Source organism: Notamacropus eugenii, chromosome 5 (genome assembly GCF_028372415.1).
Source record: "Notamacropus eugenii isolate mMacEug1 chromosome 5, mMacEug1.pri_v2, whole genome shotgun sequence".
NCBI classification, from domain to species: domain Eukaryota; kingdom Metazoa; phylum Chordata; class Mammalia; order Diprotodontia; family Macropodidae; genus Notamacropus; species Notamacropus eugenii.
In genome coordinates, this window is record NC_092876.1 from 11,734,509 (window position 1) to 11,749,011 (window position 14,503).

Here is a 14,503-nt window from a genome sequence, read left to right on the forward strand (position 1 = left end):
GAAAGGCCCTTCCTGTTTTCCTGAAGTTCCCATGGATCTCCCCTCTTGATTGGCTTCAGCACAGGTCAAGCTCTTCCTACTGGTCATTCCATGATTTTACATTCATCTGTCACATCTTCTATTCCTTGCTTTTATCATCTGAATAGAGCTTTCCAAAGTCTGACTGGACTCAAGAGTTCCCCCACATCCACACTGAACTTTTTAATCATGGTCCTTTTTCTCTCCTCATTGGAATGGTCTGGGTCTTCAGAATTTCTTCTTTGAGAGTTTCACTAACCTAGGCAGTAGGGTCACAAAGAGAATCAGGAGCAGAGATGGGATTTAAACCAAGGTCTCCTTACTCTGGATCTAGGCCTCTTTGGACTAAGGTTGGGTTTGAAGGGACCTTCACAGCCTCACCATCAATAAGTAAACATGAGGTCACCCAACAGAACCCTAGCACTTTGGGAAGTATCTGGCTGGGAGTAGCTGCTTAATAAATTCTAGTTGATTGACCAGTAAGCTAGAAGCCTGTGTTGGGGCAGCCAACCAAGCAGGGGGATAGAATGGGATACCTTCACCCTGAAAGGAAACCTCTCCCTGCTCCCCTCTCCCTTGGTTTCTAGGGAGAGCTTACTTTCTGCATAATGTAGTAGACAATGGAATAGGACCAAAAGTCAGTGAGAGAATTTTCATTACTCCCTGCTGCCACATGGAGTCCATCAACAGCAACAGAGAAATCCTATGAATCCTCCTGCAGCCACTCCTGAGCTCATTTTCTGCTTTCTCCAGGTGTCTTTCCATTCATCACACTGGATGTAGAAGGAGGACATGCACTTAAGGATGAGAAAATCATCTCTATGCCAAGCTGGTGAAAGATATGGGCAGTTGCAAAGCAATGGGGCTAACAGGGGGCACCCTGCTATACATAAGGACAGCCAGAGTCAAAAGAACCCAGTTCAGATATGACCTCAGATATTTAATGGCCATGGGACTCTGGGTAAGAGACTTCCCCTCTGTCTGCCTCAGTTTCCACTACTATAAAATGGGAATAAGAGTACCTATGTCCCAGGGTTGCTGTGAGGATCCAAGAAGACAGTTTTTGTTGCTCAGCACAACTGACTTATCACACTGCCTTGCACACGATAGCTGCTCGAGAAATGCTTGCTTCCTTCCTCCTTTCTGTCTTGGTTTCCAAGGGCTTAGAAGTTCACCAAGGCTTGGATGGCCCTTCACTCTGAAAACCCACTATTGGCCCAAGGTTCTATTTACACAACTGGTTGGTCTCCAAAACAATTTGTAGTATAACTCTGCTTTGTCACCTAACAAGGCCATTTCTTCCTCTTAAACCCTTTCAAATTTCACAAGTTCTTTGTCATTCATTCTGTCCTAAAAGGAACTCTTTCTATATCAGTTGGATGGGAGGCTCAACATTTTGCATGGAGCAAGTGTGATCAGGAGATAGCAGGGGATTTGTGGACTGGGATTTTGTGGAGTATGGAGTCTGACTGTGAACCCAGGTCCCCTGCCTCCCAGTGGAGCTGTGGATTCCCTACTATACACTGACAGGTTCTTACTAGGTTCAGCCAGACACCCCTGCAATGTATGTGACCATGTCCAGGAGCCCCACATGACTCACCTCACTAGGAAAACCTTGGCAGGCTATGGCAGCCCTCAGACCCCCACCAGAGACCAGAATAGAAACCACAGGGACCTAAAGAAAGAGAGGTGAAAGGAGTTTGCTAGAATTCAAATCTGGGAAGGGAGGTGAGAGAGCAAAGTATTACATCAGGGGATAGGAATGGATAGGTAGGCTTCACGTTTGGGTAATGACTTACTCTTGGGAAAGAGAAGGACCTGTAAGACACCTGGAGGGAAGATATTCATTGTCCACATTTTTGAAAGACAGTGGGTCAGAGATCAATGAAGAAAATAAAAATCAAAGAAAAGAAAGACTGGAATTGAGTCCAATAAAGAGATAGGCAAGTCTTAAGCATCCACTTCAGGGAAACTTCTACAGAACATCCACATTCTCCTGGCTGCTGCCAAAACAAAGGCTTCCATGGCCCCATACCTTTCTGGCACTGAAGCTCAAGCCCTTCAGGGCTTTCAAGACATGCTCCCCTCCATTTTTCACTGCTACCTTCTCTTCATCTGAGATTTCAAAATGGATCCTGATGCCAGAACTGCCCAGAATGGTTGTTATAGACACCTCCTTAGGCTCAATCACTTCACCCTGACTTGACTAGACAGTGTTGAATTCATCCCAGGAATTTCTTCCCACCATCAGGCTGAAACCCCTCATTTAAGTTTCTACTTCACGATTTCAATCAGCCCCTCATGGACCCACCTCATCCTAAACTTTCTCTGTGTTTTACCAAACCACCACCATATCAGTCATGTATCACATCTGCCTAGGAAAAATCTCTCACCTTTCATCATATGGGCCAGGGTGACTCTTAACACTGCAGGTAACTTGCTGCAAAAGACAGAGGCTGGTAGAGGCCCTTCATAGAGGACAATTAGTAAGACTTGCTCCCACTGCTCATGCCCCCTCCACCTCACCAGTGTCAACACAGAAGGAGCCATGAACACTCACCTCTCAACAGAGCTATCCCCTCACAGTTCTATTTGACATCTTCAACTCCTTCATCTCTATCCTCACTCTTCTGCCCTAAAGTGGATATTCCAGTGCCACATATGATGTTGTCTGAAAGCTACCAAGTAGATCCAGAAATTAGGACATTACCTGGGGTGCAGCCATGACTGCTGTTTTCACAACTTCCACTGATTACAGGATGATCTAAGTAAAAAAGGGAGAGCAGGGATAGAGAGGAAAACAGAAGCTGCCCACAATGTTCTGTCTCTGTCTTGTCCTACATCTGGGTTTATGTCTGAATTTCTTTCTGTCCCTGCTTCTCTTCTCCACCCAACTTCTAAACTGTCAAACTTTTAAACTTTTAAAAGCAGAAATTATATGTCAAAGATAAAGCAGCTCCAGATGTTTCCGTGCTCTAGGACACCTAGAATGAAAAAGAAGATGAATTCAAGGTCGTTTTCTCTATCAACCTGTCCTCTCAAAATCTGAAGGACTTTATTCCCCAATATATGGAGAGAATGAAAATTCATAAGAGGCAAACACTGACAGTCCAAGAATCTCTTTCCTGCTCTGACATGTTCAGAGGTTTGCTTTTTCACAAGGAAATTTCACCCATTAAATACTGAATCAGGCAACCTGTGAAAGTCATGTTGCTCTATATTCTCAAAGTACAGAAAGTTTTTTGTTCTCTCCCTTTGCAGTCTGTGAGATTTGCATCCAAAGACTACTCCACATACTCACTATATCACATTGGTCAAGTCACTTCATTCATCTGCATCATTTCCTTCATCCATCACATGAAAGGGTTAAATGCAAAGGCCTCTAAGTTATCTTCTACTTCTCAGATTACAGTGCCAGCATTCAGAGATTCTAGGAATGCAAACCAATGGACTTTATAATCTGGAAACTTCTTTTGGAGGGTTAAGAGTTAAATCAGAAAAACAGGCAATATTGACATGTTTGCTTTTTTCATGAACTCATCACAATTTCTACAGGAGAGATTTCCTCAGAAATTCTTCAAGGCTTTGAAGAATACCATCTTATCTCAAGATAAGAAATGATTGCATAAAGATTAGTAAAATATATACTCCCATCTGAGAAAAAGGGCAAAGGGAAAAACAAGCCTAACAATGATACCCTTAAATACAAAGGGGTTAAGTTTTCTTAATAAAATGGAAGAAAACAATAAATGTATTTGAACAGCAGCTTTTTGGTAGCACAGAATTAAAGGAAACAAAGTTGATGTTGGATGACGGCTGAACTGACTACTAAGTTGCTGTGAATGAATTTTAGGGCATATTTCTGTTTAATAAGTCATGTAAACATTAAGAATTGACAAAAGTATATGAAGACATCCTTAATCAACACAACATGAAGTGTTTGGAATACAGAATGCAATAAGCAAAATGGCTGTAATATAAATGGAAGAAAGGATGGACAAAAATAATCCTTGTATTCTCTGCAGCTACAATTAATTATCCAGCTTTTTCCAACAGAAGAGGTGAGAAAATATACCTCCTCTGCTTCACTGGAGATACAAGTGGTGGAACCATAAATACATTGTCAAACTCTTGATGTATTGGTTTGTTTTAGCAAAATTCCTTTTTCTTCTCTTTAAAAATAGTGCTAGATGGGATAGTTTAATGAGAAGGAATAGGGGCGGAGCCAAGATGGCGGAGTAGAAAGGCGCACATACACATAGCTCCGAACCCGCAACCCACAGAACAGCTACAGGGGAGCAACTCACGGCGAATTCTGCACCCAGAGGCCATGGAATATTGGAGCGAGGGAGATTTCTGTTCCGGAGGGACCTGCAAACCTCTCCCGGGGGTTCCTTCGTGCTGCAGACTGGGCGCCGAGACTGGGAGCTGAGGGCAGTCCTGCAGCGGCCGCGGCACCAAGAGGAAAAGATCCGAGTGGGCTTCGGGGACGGGACCTCCAGCAGCCACGCGGGTCCCTCCACCCACAGAGGGACCTGCAAACCTCTTGCAAAAGGTCTATTGTGCTGCAGACGTGGAGCCCAGCCCAGCCCAGACCTGCTGCGGCCACAGCACCAAGAGAAACAGACCCGAGCAGGCTTCAGGGACGGGATCTCCAGCGGCCGCACAAGTTCCTCCGCCCACAGGTGACGGGGGTCGGTGAGAGAGTCTCTTTGGCGGGTCGAGAGGGGAGTGGGGTGCCCCTATGATTCGGGCCCCCCCCCAGGAGGTAGAAGCTGAGAGGCAGCTGCAGACTGGGGCTCCCCAAGTGGGCGGGAGCCTGGATCCATTGTGGAAGGTCTGTGCACAAACCCCCTGAGGGAACTGAGCCTGAGAGGCGGCCCTGCCCTGACCTGACCATCTGAACTTAATTCTCACACTGAATAGCAGCCCTGCCCCCGCCAAAAGCCCTAAGGCTGGAAGCAGCATTTGAATCTCAGTCCCCAAATGCTGGCTGGGAGGACCAGGAGGCGAGGTGGGTGTGAGGAGAATATTCAGAGGTCAAGTCACTGGCTGGGAAAATGCCCAGAAAAGGGAAAAGAAACTAGACTATTGAAGGCTACTTTCTCAGAGAACAGACATTTCCTCCCTTCCTTTCTGATGAGGAAGAACAATGCTTACCATCAGGCAAAGACACAGAAATCAAGGCTTCTGTGTCCCAGCCCACCCAATGGGCTCAGGCCATGGAAGAGCTCAAAAAGAATTTTGAAAATCAAGTTACAGAGGTGGAGGAAAAACTGGGAAGAGAAATGAGAGATATGAAAGAAAAGCATGAAAAGCAGATCAGCTCCCTGCTAATGGAGAACCAAAAAAGTGTTGAAGAAATTAACACCTTGAAAACTAGCTTAAATCAATTGGCAAAAGAGGTTCAAAAAGCCAATGAGGAGAAGAATGCTTTCAAAAGCAGAATTAGCCAAATGGAAAAGGAGATTCAAAAGCTCACTGAAGAAAATAGTTCTTTCAAAACTAGAATGGCACAGATGGAGGCTAAGGATTTTGTGAGAAACCATGATATCACAGAACAAAGAGAGAAGAATGGAAAAATGGAAGATAATGTGAAATATCTCATTGGAAAAACAACTGACCTGGAAAATAGATTCAGGAGAGACAATTTAAAAATTTTGGGACTACCTGAAAGCCATGATCAAAAGAAGAGGCTAGACATGATCTTCCATGAAATTATCAAGGAAAACTGCCCTGAGATTCTAGAACCAGAGGGCAAAATAAATATTCAAGGAATCCACAGAACACCGCATGAAAGAGATCCAAAAAGAGAAACTCCTAGGAGCATTGTGGCCAAATTCCAGAGTTCCCAGGTCAAGGAGAAAATATTGCAAGCAGCTAGAAAGAAACAATTCAAGTATTGTGGAAATACAATCAGGATAACACAAGATCTAGCAGCCTCTACATTAAGGGATAGAAGGGCATGGAATAGGATATTCCAGAAGTCAAAGGAACTAGGACTAAAACCAAGAATCACCTACCCAGCAAAACTGAGTATAATACTTCAGGGAGAAAAATGGTCTTTCAATGAAATAGAGGATTTTCAAATTTTCTTGATAAAAAGACCAGAGCTGAAAAGAAAATTTGACTTTCAAACAGAAGAATGAAGAGAACCATGAAAACGTGAACAGCAAAGAGAAATCATAAGGGACTTACTAAAGTTGAACTGTTTACATTCCTACATGGAAAGACAATATTTGTAACTCTTGAAACATTTCAGTATCTGGGTACTGGGTGGGAGTACACACACACACATGCACACACACACACATACATAGAGACAGAGTGCACAGAGTGAATTGAAGAGGATGGGATCATATCTTTAAAAAAATGAAGTCAAGCAGTGAGAGAGAAATATATAGGGAGGAGAAAGGGAGAAATTGAATGGGGCAAATTATCTCTCATAAAAGAGGCAAGCAAAAGACTCATTAGTGGAGGGATAAAGAGGGGAGGTGAGAGAAAAACATGAAGTCTACTCTCATCACATTCCACTAAAGGAAAGAATAAAATGTACACTCATTTTGGTAGGAAAACCTATCTCACAATACAGGAAAGTGGGGGACAAGGGGACAAGCAGAGTGGGGGGGATGATAGAAGGGAGGGCATGGGGAGGAGAATGCAATTCAAGGTCGACACTCATGGGGAGGGATAGGATCAAAAGAGAATAGAAGTAATGGGGGACAGGATAGGATGGAGGGAAATATAGTTAGTCCTATACAACACAACTATTATGGAAGTCATTTGCAAAACTACACAGATTTGGCCTATATTGAATTGCTTGCCTTCCAAAGGGAAGGGGTGGAGAGAGAGGGAGGTAAAGAAGTAGGAACTTAAAGTGTTAGGATCAACTGTAATGTTCTTACCACTAGGAAATAAGAAATACAGGTAAAGGAGTAAAGTAAGCTATCTGGCCCTACAGGACAAAAGAGAAGACGGAGACAAGGGCAGAGAGGGATGATAGAAGAGAGAGCAGATTGGGCACAGGGGCAATTAGAAAGCTTGGGTTTGGGGGGGGAGGGGAGAAAAGGGGAGAAAATTTGTAACCCAAAATTTTGTGAAAATGAATGTTAAAAGTTAAATTAAAAAAAATGAGAAGGAATAGCATAAGATACATTTGGGAATGAGGGTGATCCAAAGACAGGGTGAAGAAATAAAAGTTAAATAAAAACTAGGAACCCACAATTAGGAATTAGCTATTTAAACTGTGGCAAATGCAACAATGAAAAAGAATAACATTGAATCACAAAAATGACAAAGTGAGGAATTCTTAAAAACATGAGAAGACGACTATGAACAATTTCAGAATGGAGTTGAACCAACAGGACAATATACAAAATTATTACAACAATGGAAATAAGTAGAATACCAAAATGATGTCCAAAATGATTCCTACTGTCCCTGGAAAGGAATAAAAACAAAGAATTTTCACCATTCATGTGAGAGGGGAGAGACTAGGGCTGTCAATTTTTATTTGTATTGTCACTTGCTTTTCCTTTATGACTGATCTTATTTAATATATTTTCTTTGTTACAAGGGAGGGCTCATTTATGGAAGTAGAAGGGTGGAACGTTTCTAGACATAACTGACATAAAAGGATAAATTTTTGATAAATGGAGAACTGATAGAAATATGAAATGCTACAGGCAAATCCTAGAATTTCAGAGTCAGAAAAGACCTCAGCATCCACCTACTCTGATCTGTAAGTGAACAAGAAACCTGTTTACAACACATCTGACAGATATTCATTCTCTCATGATTTTCTCATATTGGCTTCTCTGCAGGCTTGGACACTTTGATCACTCTCCCTCATTGATATTCTCTTTATTCCAGGTTTTGGGGACACCATCCTCTCCTAGCTGACCTCTTTTCACACAGTGCCTTAATCTAATTAATGGATCCTCTTATAGATCATGAAATTTCACTGTAAGTGTCATCTATGGTTCTGTCCTGGGAACTCTTCTCTTCTCTGTCTATACCACTGCTGAGCTCATCAGCTTGATTGATCATTAAGTCTTAAGACTGCACATGAGAAGACTTACTTTTTTCAGAAAAAATGGGGTCCACTTTGGGTAAGCTTGAATTTGTAGAAAGTTTTTCCTTATCTCAAACGTGAATTTAGCTCTTCATATGGTCCACTGTTCACAAGAAGGATAGATTGAATCACTCTTCTAGGGGACAATTCTTCAAATCCTCTAAGATAGATCTCTTGGCCCTCTACAGTCTTCTTTGTCCAGGAATGTTGTATCCTGATCTTTGCCGTGATCCATAATATTGTCTTTCACCCACGTGTCAGTCATCCTTCCCCTTGTCCAGGAGGTACAGGAGGGAAGCCATGATGTCCAAACTCTATTCATCTCCCATGCCACTGAGCACATGACTGCACACGAGGCAGGTGTTTTGGCAATGATGCAGGCTCTTCAATCCAATCTGCCAACTGAACCATGAGGTCAGAGTTCCTCTTAGCCTGGTGTGCTGTCACCCACTCTAGCTACTGAGCATTCTCTAGTTCCTTACTTCCCTTGGGGAACAGATCTCTGGGAACCATTTTTGTTCAATCCTCTCATGGGCAAAGGTGACTACCCTTGAAAGAAAGAACAGGAACTAAAGAACAACTGACCTGCTGTGCCTTCTCCCTATTGTCAGTTACAATCCTGTCCATCCCAATTCCCAACTGGATTTTCCTCTTATCTGCAGATTGGTTGGTTGGTTGTTGTCCTTGGTTCTCCAAGAGGACCTAAATGATATCACCATGATAAAGTGAGGTTTCAGTGTGTACAACTGGGGCAGATCAGACCAATAGGAGCTCAGAATTCTCTACCCACAGATTGGGCACATATAATCCATGTGAACATTTGGGGTGGTTATTACAAATTTGTGCATTCTGTGTTTCCTTTGTGCTGTCTCAAATCTGCTTTGCTCATACAGCACCTCATGCTTTCTCATGTGGGCACCCCATGCTTTCTCATGCGGGCACCCCATGCAGAGTGGTCCTGTGCCAATGTCTCCCATGCCACACAGTCAAATCCAACGTTCTTGAGAGACAAATTGAGAGTGTCCTTGTATCACTTCTTCTGACCATCACGTGATGCCCTGCCCCAAAGCGAGTTATCCAAAAAATAGTCTTTTTGACAAGCATACATTTTGAATTCAAACAACATGATGAGCCTATCTGAGTTGCACTTTTGGATGAATAATGGTCCCTCTACCTTGTAAATCTCAGCTGGAATAAAATCAGGACCAATTCTTTGGCACATGAAAGGAGCATAATGACTGTCAAAACGTCTTCTTCATTTGGAAATTCAGCTATGAAGGGACTGACTTCAACATGAGGTAAACGATTAATGGCCTCAGCATTGACTGAAGATGGTCTGTTGAGAACACTATGGAAGTGTTCAGCCCATGTCTCTAGGATCATGTCTTTCTCACTAATCAAAGTGGCTCCATCAGCACTGAGTAGTTGTGATGTAACACAGGTTTTTGGTCCATAAAATCTTTCAGGCAATCATAAAAGCGCTTTCTATTGTTTCTATCAGCATAAAATTGAATTTCATTTGCCTTCTTAATGAGCCTGGAGACCTGCATCTTCTGCTTCCTTGTACTTTGCTTTTGATAGAATTAAATGCTGCCTTCTTAGAGATGGATGAACTATACTGCTGGTAAATCCTGGGGAGTCCTCGGTTTTCATTTAGCAGCTTCTGAATTTCCCCATCATTTTCCTCAAACCACTCTGGGTGTTTGTGAGTGTTCTGACCCAGATGAGCAAAAGCAGTGCTGTACATCAAATCTCTGAAAGCTGCACACTCCTTTTCTGCTCCACGGTTTCCACCTGTGTGTTGGATCAACTTTCCCTCCAAGTCAGCAAGAAACTCTTCATGCTCAGAGAAGAGTTCTGATTGGTTGACATTAATTTTTCTGGTAGTCATTTTGCCTTCAGGGTGGCACTTTGGTGAATGTGAATATTTACCTTGGAAAGGATAAGTCTATGATCAGTCCAGCACTCTGCACCACATATTGCCTTTGCCATTCTCACATATTTTCTGTCTCTTCTCCTTACAATCACTTAGTCTATTATATGCCAATATTTACTACGATGAGGCACCTATGAAGTTTTATTGCGTTTAGGTAAATGAAAAACAGTGTTCATGATGAGGTCATGTGATGCCCAACTCTTCAGCAGTAAATGGCCAGTGCTGTTGCTGTTTCCAACTTGATTCCTTTCCAGGACTCCCTGCCCAGTCTGTTAGTCTGAGCCTACTCCAGCATTAAAGTCACTCAGGATTAGAAGCTTGTCCTCTTTTGGGACATTGATGATAAGTGTCTCTAGGTCTTCTTAAAATTTTCTTTGACCTCGTCAGGGTTCATCATGGTGGGAGCATGGGCACTGATGATGGTAGCACAGGGTTTTACTGCCAGTGGCAATTGCATTCTCATGAGCCTGTCATTCACTCCTTTTGGCAGGCATACCAACATGCTGACTAGGTTAGCTTTGATTGCGATAGTTCCACAGCCTTGTCAGCACTCCCCTTCACTGAGACAACTCCAAAAAACGTGCATCCAGTGTCAGCTTCAGTAAGGTGGCTTTCATTTGCCAGCCCTGTTTCCCTCAGCTGCTATTTGGATGCAGTACCTGTTGAGTTCTCTTCCAATGAGAATGGTTCATCTTTCTGGTCTACTGGATTTTGTGTTTTCTATAAATGTGTGCAAATTCCATGTACCAATGATGAGTGGAATCATCCTTACAGATGTTTTTGTACATTTTGTACATTTTTGTGTGTGTTTCAATGACATAGTGGTATTCTCCACTTGCTGGGGTAATCAGACAAGGGCTGGGTAAGCAGACAATTTTTAGGGCTTCTTTTCTGGCCCCTTCCTCATATGAGGAGGTGAGCAGTGTAATCTTTGAAAGGCTGCTCAGACACCCAGGGAGCTGCTGAGGACTGCTTCCAAAGAGAAAAGACCCTATGCCTTGGACCAAAAGCACACCTTGAAAAGCATTTTTTGCTGTCCTGAAGTACCTCCTGATTGGCTTCAGCACACCTTAAACTTCTCTTACTCGTCACTCTGCCCTTTTACATTCATTCCATTATCTGTCCTTTTCTTTCCTACTATCATCTGGATATAGCTTTTCAAAGTCTGAGTTGACTTAAGGGTTCCTTCCACATTCACATTGTTCTCTTTCTTCAACTCCCTTTTTCTCTCCTCATTGGAATCATTTGGGTCTTCAAAATTGCCTGTTTGACAGTTTTACTAACCTAGGCAGTAGGGTCACACAGAGAATCAACAAAGGATTTGAACTCAGGTTTCCTGACTGTAAATCTTAGCCTCTATTGACTAAGGTCAGATTTGAAGGGATGCTCCCTGCCTCAACACCAAAAATGTAACATGATGTCACCAAGTAGATCCTTACCACTTGGCACAGAATCTGGCACAGAGTAGGGACTTAATAGTTGTGAGTTGATTGACTAGGAACCTGGAAGACTAGTCTGGGGGAGCCACCCAAACAGGGAGATAGAATGGGAACACAAGGGAATCGGACCAGAGGTCAGGGAGAGAATAGTCATCTCTCTCTGAGTGACAAACAGGGCCCATTCAGAACAACAGAGAAATCCCAGGAATCATCCTTGAGCCACCTGCTGAATTTGACTTCTGCTTTCTCTAGGTCAGTCCAACCATCACTCTGGCTGTGGGGGGAAGATATGCACCGAAGGGTGAGAAAACCATCTTATGCCTAGATGGAGATCTGACAAGTTATAAAGCAATTAGAAAACTAGGGGACAACTTATTGTAGATAAGACCAGCCATGGAGTCAAGAAGATCCCAGTTCAAATATGACCTCAGACAATTAATGGTCATGGGACAGTGTACACGTGATTTCACTTCTGCCTGCCTCAGTGTCTTCTACTATAAAATGGGAATATTAGTACCTGTGTCACAGGGTTGCTGTGAGGATCCAACAAGATCTTTTTCTTGCTCAGCACAGACAACTTAGTGCACTATCTGGAACACAATAGCTGCTGGAGAAAAGCTTGCTTCCTTCCTCCTTTCTATCATGCTTTGCAAGTGCTTAGAAGTTCAACAAAGCCTGGATGACACTTCACTGTGAAAACGGATTGACTCTCAGACCAGTGTTCTATTTACACAACTGGTTGGTCTCCAAAGTCTTATACAGTATAACTCTGTCTTGTCATGCAACAAGGCCCTTTCTTCCCCTTAAACCCTTTACAATTTCCCCAAGTTCTTTGTCATTCACTCTATCCTAAAAAGAACTCTTTCAAGATCAGCTGAAGTTCCACTCAACATTACGCATGGAGCAAGTGTGATCAGGAGACAGCAGGGGACTTGTGGACTGGGAGTTTGTAGAGTCTGGCAGAGAGTTCCAGTCCCCTTGTTTCCACTGGAGCTGTGGATTCCCTGCTCATAGAAAACATACACACTGACAGGTTCTGACCAGGTAGAGCCAGACAGCCCTGCAATGTATGTGACCATGTACAGGAGCCCCACAAGGCTCAGTTCTCTAAGAACACCTTGGCAGGCTGTGGCAGCCTCCAGGCCCCCAACAGAGACCAGAACAGAAACCACAGGGACCTAAGCAGAGGAGAGAGAAGGATGAAAGTAGCTTAGCAGGGTTCATACCTGAGAAGGGAAGTGAGAAAGGGAAAAGTTACATCAGGGAAAAGCAAAGGTAGGTAGGCTTCACCTTTGGATAAGGTAGAGAGGAATTTATACTCTAGGATACATGAAGAGGTTGAGGTTTCATACCTTGAGGGAGAAAAAGAAGAAAGGGATAGAATTCCCATTAAAAGGAGGGGGAAAAGGGTTAATAACTTACACTTGGGAAAGAAGATGATCTATAAAGTTACCACACAGGAAGATACCCGGGTCCATACCCAGGAATGACAGTGGGTCATACATCAGTAAAGCAAGAAATAGAAGGAAGGAAAGCCTGAAAATGAATTCAATAAAGAGTCAGGGAAGTACCAACAATCCATTTCAGGGAAATTTCTGCAGAGCATCCAGATGCTCCTGGCTTCTGCCCAGACCTGGGCCTCCATGGCTCCGTACTCTTTGGCATTGAGGCCCAAGTTCTTCAGGGTTATCAAGACCTGCCCCTCTCAATTGATCACACTTCTGCCTTCTCCTCGTCTTCAGATTCCAAAATGGATTCTGATGTTAGAACTGCCTAGAGTAATAAGAAGCTTATTACAGACAACTCCTTTGGTTCAAATGTGTCACCCTGAGGTGACGGGTTTATGTTGAATTCATCCTAGGAATTCCTTCCCATCAGGCTGAAACCCCCAACCTCAGCTTTTAGCCCTGGCTCTCAATCTGCCACGCAAAGCCTTAACTGACCCTAAACAATCTCTTCTTTTTACTACACCACCCTCATGTCAAGTGCCATATCACATATGCCTAGTATGCCCCTTCACCTTTCATCACATGGGCTAGGGTGACTCTTGGCACTACAGACAACTTGCTTCCAAAGAAAGAGGCTGGTAGAATCCCTTTATAGAGGACATTTGGTGAGAATGACTCTCACTCCCCACACCCCTCAACCTCACCAAAGTCCACATAGAAGGAGCCATGAAAACCCTATTCCCGACAGGCCAGTCTCCTCACAGATCTATTTCACATCTCCAATCACTTCATCTCAATTCTCACTCCTCTGCCCCAAGGCTCTCATTTCAATCCCATGCATGAAGTTAACTGAAAGACACGAAGCAGACCCAGAAATTAGGACAGTCCCTGGTGTATAGCCATGCCTGCTGATCTTACAACCTGCATGGATCACAGGATGACTTCAGTGAGAAAAAAAGAGGGCAGGGGTGGAGAAGAAAACAGAAGCTGTCCACAAAGTCTATCTCTGTCTGTTTCTGTGTCTGTGTCTGTATTCCTTTCTGTCTCTGCTTCTCACCTCCCATTCTCCTCCTACCTCTCAAACTTTTAAAAGCAGAAATTATGTGCCAAATATAAATCACCTTCAGCTTTCTCCATGGTCCAGGACACCCAGAATTAAAAAGAAGATAAATTGAAGGTGATTTTCTCTACTAAACTTTCTTCCAAAATTTGAAAGACTTTATTGCCCCATATATGGAAAGTGTGAAAATCCATAAGAGGCAAACACATTCCAAACATCTCTTTTCCGTTCAGACATATTCTGAGGTTCCTTTTATCACATGGAAATTTCACCCATCAAACACTGAACCAGACCATTTGTGAAACACCTGATGTTCAATGCTCTTAAAAATACAAAACAGAAACTCCTTTGTTCCTTGTTGCTGCATTCTGGGAGATCTGCATACAAACACTACTCCAGATACTGACTATATGACACTGATCAAATCACTTCACTCCTCTCATTATTTCCTTCATACAACAAAGGAGGCAGTTGGATACAAAAGCTTCTAAATTATCATCTATTTTTCAGTTTATGATCCTAACAGCC